Below are 6,733 nucleotides of genomic sequence, written 5' to 3'. Positions count from 1 at the left end.
AGATCAGTTCCAATGTAAAATGTAACTATGTAACGTAGCAAAAAACCTAGATTTGGTAACATTGTAAAGCCAAAGCTACCACAATATTCTATTTTCTGAGAGTTCATCATATAGCAAACAAGAATAATGAATGAATTATAGTTGCTAGTGTTGGTAGCCCAATTACTTTTTCAGAAAAGTCTTCATAGATTGACAGCTAGTCATTTAAGATTATTCTAAGAGAAGCACGACCGCATACTTTAACCAATCCACAGTGATCACTGTCTTATTACTTGAAGAATACGAGCTCTGAGGTTCACATTAATACAATTTCTTCTCAGACAAAATATGAGTTCCTACCGAACAAAGTCTATTATGATTGAATATTGGAATGAGAGACTGATTGACTCGAACTAAACTGAATCTAAATCTCGCCCTATACATGTTTATACAACATAAACAGCTTATTAATCATTGGTGGATGTTTCCCAACTATGGCAAACCCACAAAAGCGTACCTGCAAATCAATGGAGATTTCTATGTCGGAGATAGTAACAAGTAAAGGAAAGGTAAAAAGACATAACAAAGAAATATCCAGGGAGAGAGAGAGAGGTTTTAACCCAACAATGGTGAGTTCCAATCGAGCTTCAATAGCACCGACTTGATTTCCCTCTGAGAGTTGCAATGGAATGATTTCCCTCTTGGAGGAAATTTGCAGGGAAAAACAAATAAAAATCCATCGCTGGAGAGAGCGAGGTAGCTGTTCACAGGAGTTCCTTGCAAGCATCTCACACCAGAGGCGGTCTTGATTCTTGAACACTCACCTGCGAGTAGAGTCGACCTTATTCTGCGATCGGATTCACACCGGAGCAGCTGGGAAGAAGTTAGAGGGTTGTCGTTAGCGGGACAAGAGAGAGAGAGAGAGAGAGAGAGTAAGAGAAAGAAATTCCCGGGAGAAAGAGATGCATATATGGTAGGACTAACTTAAAGGAAATTAAATATAGAATGATTTTATTAAATAAAAAATATTTTACAAAAGAGTGGAATGTGAGAGAGAAGGAAAAGGAAATTGGGAGAGAGACAAAGATAAGAAAACTAACATTTAGTTATAAGATTTTACGATTTTGTGGTGTATATATATAATGATATTATTATATAAATGAAATTTTACAAAGAGAGGAAATGATTTGTTACTTTTTAAAAGTCAATAAATTCTATTACCATATTAAGGGAAGAAAGAGGAGAATATAGAGACAAGGGGAGAGTTTGAAATAGAGAAGGAAAGGGAAGAAATTCTCCACCAACTCAAGCTCCTAAATTCTCTTTTCCCAACCTTCTCTTTGATTCTATTATTGGTGGGTAAAGATTTATTAAATTTTAAAAATTAAATAGAAATAAGAAAAATTTAGATAAAAAATAGAACGGATACCAATAATTTGGGAGAACTAAAAAGTAATGACAAAATGATAAGAAAAAAAAAATAAGGAATTTAAATAAATATGAAGGATAAAATAGTCAATGAAAATATTAGTCACGAAGCATAAGTATATGCTTTTATATAATTTTATTTTATATAATAGTATGATATATATATATATATATATTAAAATCAACTTAAATGATTTAGTGATGAGATCTATACTGTGTGCAAAATTCAGAGACCAACCAATGCGAGCAGAAGCCACAACATTGGATATGTAATCATTGCTAAATCTAATATTTCAAATAAAACACCAACAGCCGACAGTCATCCACATTTAATTCCACACTCTAACTCAATTTCATGATTTTTCTAAAAAAAAAATCCAATATCACATTCCAAAACAGAACCCTTATGATTTTGTCCTTTGAAGGCACTCATAAAAGCTTAGGGTTATCAAATAGGACGACGTTCCTTTTGTTTAAAGGAACAGCAAAACAGACATTTCCCTTCCCATGTGCACGAGTCAGAGATCATTGTTACCCAAGGGGTAGTTCAGTTGTCAAAAGTACAACTCTCGTTGGGCCTATTTATCCAAAAAAATAGGAAATTGAGATGACTGTTATATCCATCATCAATTATTCTATTCCAAAACCCTGGCTCTTTAGCTTTGTTAGTAGGCTGCAGCACATTCTAATCCTTGACTCCATGAAATTATGGTTCATGAGACATTAGGCTATATATAATCTTCTTATTAAGAAAAATAATAGAGAAAAAAAACCCTACAAGTTTGGTGTAGGAAATGCTCCAACATAGTTGGGTGTGAAAAGACCCAACTATTCCCATCACAGCGTTGGGTATTTCCACACTTGGTCACAGCTGGGCATTCTTACGTTATACTGGTGGAATTCCTCTCCTTGAAATAATTATAATAGGGAGAGTACCCTAAAAGGCAGCGTGACTCCTACACCAGCCTGTGGACCAATGATAGCACCAATAGAAGCATCAATAGGAATAGGATTTTATGTCTTTCATGAGAGGTGGGACTTCTATTTCATCCCCCACTGTATTTGAGTGTAGAGACCATGTTATCTTTTAAGTTTCTTTTTTCCTAATATTAATAATAGCTGCAGCCTTCTCACTAAAAGAATTATCCAATACTTCCTGTATTGTGTTAAAAAATCCAACACATTTGTGTTAATCTCAAAGTGAAACTGAACTTTTCCATGCATCTTACTTGCACTTTAAAGTGGAGGAGTGGGTTTCATCCTAAAAAAAAGGTGGAGGAGTGGGGCACATTGTGGAGCTGATATAAGAAATGTAAGAAGTTAGGGGATGAGGATGGCAAGGAAGAGTTGGCGATTTCCTTTGTACTAATTGCAGTGCCGGGCAGGATAAAGATTCTCCAGTATTATTGATAGAGGGCCATGGCAGCAGGTGTGGAAGAGGGCAATGGTGGTGGGGTTTATTTTGTGCGAGGGACATAATCATCACCTGCATCCCCCAAGCAATTTCCTGTAGGCTCATTTGTTTTCATTTAAAAAAAAAAAGTCAAAAAAAAAAATCTTCTAAAATATATATATTTTTTTGTTTATTTTATCTTGAAAAATCATTCAAAGAAAAAAATAAAGAAAAATGTTGGTCCAAAGTATCATTTGCACTGAAAACATTATTAAAAAAAAAAAAAGACACAAACACCAAAGCATTAAAGATGGAAACTTCACGGTATTATGGTAGTTAAATGGTATGTGTTCTGCTGAAACTTGATTTCAATCTAACCTAGGAATTATTGGTGATTTTTCCCCAATAACAATAGTTTTACTTGTCGGTGAGTGAGATGCGGGGGTTGCAAAGGGCAAGTAGCCCTCTGCCTAAGAGGTGTAGGCGGAGGGAACCGTTTATTGGGGGTAAGTTTGTACTTTCAATGATTAAGGTTTCTAAAAATAATGCACAAGATACTATATATAGGGAGTTATCTTGTAAGAAGAGGTGTGTGTGTGTGTGTGTGTGTGTGTGTGGGTGTGTGGGTGTGTGTGTGTGTGAAAGAGAGAGTGAGTGAGAATTTTGTAATTTCTTCATAGAAATAGTGAAAGATCTGGTTATCGCTCGGCTGTGGACGTAGCCCATCTTGGGTGAACTATGTAAATCTATGTTTTTTGTGTTATGTGATCCTTTTTGCAAATCATTGTTCTGTTGTGTTGTTAGTTCTTAACACACTATTTGAGAGAAAAATCAGCAAATACTCTCTTTTTTTTTTTTTGGTAATCCAAAACCAAAAAATTAATTAAGCAAAATGTTCCTCGCAAAAAAAGATAAATTTGCAAAAAAAGAGGTGGATGAATGTTGGTGTACAATGTCTTGTATTCCATTGCAGCTTAATTCAGGAAGTGCTAGTGCAGGCGCCCCAACAGAATAGAATGACGGTCTTGCTCGAATTTTTTATTTGAGGCCAGTTTTTTACTTTTTGGTATTAGGGTTTTTTTCGCTATATATTTGTAGCGAAGTTTTCTTTCTCTATAATGCAAGATATTGAGAGGTATGAGGACGAGCATTGTAAACCTATTCTCCATTGATAGTGAATCATAATGTCATGTCACCGAGGGCATAAGCAATCTTACTGAACCTCGTAAACCTATGTAGATTGTTTGTTCTTGTATTTTTCCATTATCTTCTACATCGCTTTTAGGGTTGCGTTTCTATAGATAAAGCCATCAAACAAGAGACAAATCAAAAATACATACCCCATAGGCCATAGCTAAGAAATGAGCCTCCCTATTAGGGGTGTGGGAAATAACCTATATTTTACAACCACAAAAGAGGCATCTAACACCAAAATGTCTTCTTCAATGGACTTAGTAGCCCAGTCGACAATGGAAGATGAACCATAAGCAAAAATTCAGATTTACAATCACTGAAGATAACCGATGATGAAAGGCCCAGAAATTTGGCGAGTAGAATTCCATCCCTCATAGCTTTACCTTCAAATATTGAATTTAGCTTTGTAAAGAGTGGCAACAAAAGAACGCAATGGAACTTAGGGCTTGTTTGATTTTGTTTTTGTTGTTTCTGTGTCTAGAAACTTTTTTTTTTCCCTATCCTAAGAAACTATTTTTGGCATTGTAAAAAGGTATTTGATTTTTTTGTTTCCCACAACATTTTCAATAGTGTAGTCGGATCCAAGACACGAGTAAAGGCATGACGTTGTAGGTATGCAGCTCATGAGTGAAGGTACGAAGTTGTAGGTATGCAGCTCACGAGGAAGGCACGACGTTGGAGTTGCAGATATGCTTTGTGGAGATGAGCTTCAGAAGGATGAAGGCAGTCTGGAATTGCGAGCTTCCCACAACTAGGTTGGAGTTACCGCTTTTGGATATTGAGACGTTTTAACTACCGGTTGGGGTTGGGGTTGAGGTAGGTCAAGTGAAGTATTGAGTTTTTCACAATTTTTGTCCCTCCATCTTGTTTCTAGAAACAGAAAAATAAGTCTATTTTGTTTCTCCTTTCCTATTCTAGACCCAGAAATAGGCATAAATTTCTATTTCTATTTCAAAAAACAAGTGAAATGAAACAGAAAAATTAAATGGTTTTTGGAGTGTTTCTTTGTTTCTAAGCATAGGAAAAAAAAAAAAAAAACAGTTTCTAGAAACAAAATCAAACTGGCCATAATAATGGCTTCACAATTGCACCCTCCAAATAAGGCTTTCCATGCTCCATTTGGTCCAAACAAAGCGGCCAACATGAGGCACAAAACAAGGATTTCCTCCCAAAGCTACAATCCTATGCAAATTAATCAAGGTCAATGTGATTAAAAATGGTATTGTTGCACGATGTCACAAATTAGAAAGCCAAATGATATGAAAATGTAGCAAATTAGGAACATATTTATATTTGACAAATAATAAATTGAGCCAATTTTTAAAGTTATCACCGTTAAAATCTTAGGTATCAAAATGTAAAGGAGATACTACTCAAACATTAGATGCAGATGAGCATTTGAATAATGCGTGTACAAATAGACCACTCTACACAAAGATCACAATGGATAGGTTGCTGAGGGGTGGCAAATTTACGCTTGACCAAAAGCTGCTTAATAATAATAATAAAGTTAATGCAAAATCTCCACACATTTGGGCATTAATCTTAGTTTCCAAAGACACCCCCCAAAAAGGGTATTGGGAAAGGGAAACGAGGGTAATAGAAGTCAAAGCAATAGTTTGCAGACCTAATAGTGAAAGCTCCAAATCAAGAGAAGGCCCAAGACCAACAATGCATCTTCAAGGAAACTGATAATGGAATCTATACCATGCCTTAGTCTTAGTTGCAAAGAAGCAAGATTGAATCAGAGACAAATTCCAATTCTTAGAAGACTTAGAAATTAAGTATTGCACTTTAAAGATGCTACAATGCTGGCTAAGACTAATAATATGCCCGCTGAGAATGATGGTGGCCACCTATCCTTCAAGACAATTAGATGTCCCATCCCCAATTTTTCTTCTCAAGCCCCTAACCAGTAAGTCCAAGTCCATTAAAAGACGACTCCGCCACAAGACCAATTAGATCTAAGAAACGGCTCATAAAAGGAAATTTGGATAATATTTTCCTTTGAGGAGCCTAACCCAAAGAGCATCCTCACTAATAGTCTCCAGCATTACCAAGCAAGGCCAGTATTAAAATATTCAAATCTCTAAACCCTAAACCTTCTAATTGCTCCTATATAACTGCAACCATTTAATCCAACAGATCCCTTTACCAAGACTATTTTCCACCAAAAGATCTAATTATTTTATAGGAAAAAGGCAAATATGGTAGCAAGTTAGAATAGAATTAGGAATACTAATAAGCCATGCTGATTGAATTAACTGAAAATTGATATAAACTGTCAGATTTAAATTTTTATTGTAATACTAAAATACATAGAGACTGACAACAATATAGAACTCAATCAGATACGGTAATTTTGGGAAGAGGAATGTCAGTCAAATGTCCATGAAAAAATTTGGATTTCCTAACACATCTCAGTCACTCTAACTCATTTCTTCTCCTCGCTTCTATCTTCTTTTTCCCCATTGTACGAACCTCGTCTGCAACTATAAGTGACCCATTACTATGCTCACGCCTTTCTCTCCCTCTTCCTCATTTCTCTTTTCATATTCATCTTCCTCCCCATTGTTAAACGCTCACCGGCAACAACGAAAGAGTAGCAACTATTGTTCCTTAGTTCCACCCAGTCTCAGAAACAGATGCCCTATAGTCCAAACCGATTAAATCCTCCTCAAAATCCCCAAAAAGAACCTCAAAAAACCCTGCCAAAAAAAAAAAACCTTGTGAACAAAG

The 6,733-nt window shown here is 35.7% G+C and overlaps 1 long non-coding RNA gene across 1 annotated transcript; it reads right to left on the bottom strand.

The window, feature by feature from the left end:
- Positions 1–242: 242 nt before the first annotated feature.
- Positions 243–948, bottom strand: LOC122058695. The gene is made up of 2 exons (XR_006133877.1): positions 600–948; positions 243–496 (listed from the first exon to the last, which is right to left on the bottom strand). It is a non-coding gene; the product is annotated as an uncharacterized LOC122058695 (long non-coding RNA).
- Positions 949–6,733: the final 5,785 nt, after the last annotated feature.

Source organism: Macadamia integrifolia, chromosome 13 (genome assembly GCF_013358625.1).
Source record: "Macadamia integrifolia cultivar HAES 741 chromosome 13, SCU_Mint_v3, whole genome shotgun sequence".
Lineage (NCBI taxonomy): Eukaryota > Viridiplantae > Streptophyta > Magnoliopsida > Proteales > Proteaceae > Macadamia > Macadamia integrifolia.
The sequence above is the reverse complement of the archived record's forward strand: the minus strand, read 5'-3'. Positions and strand labels throughout refer to the sequence as shown.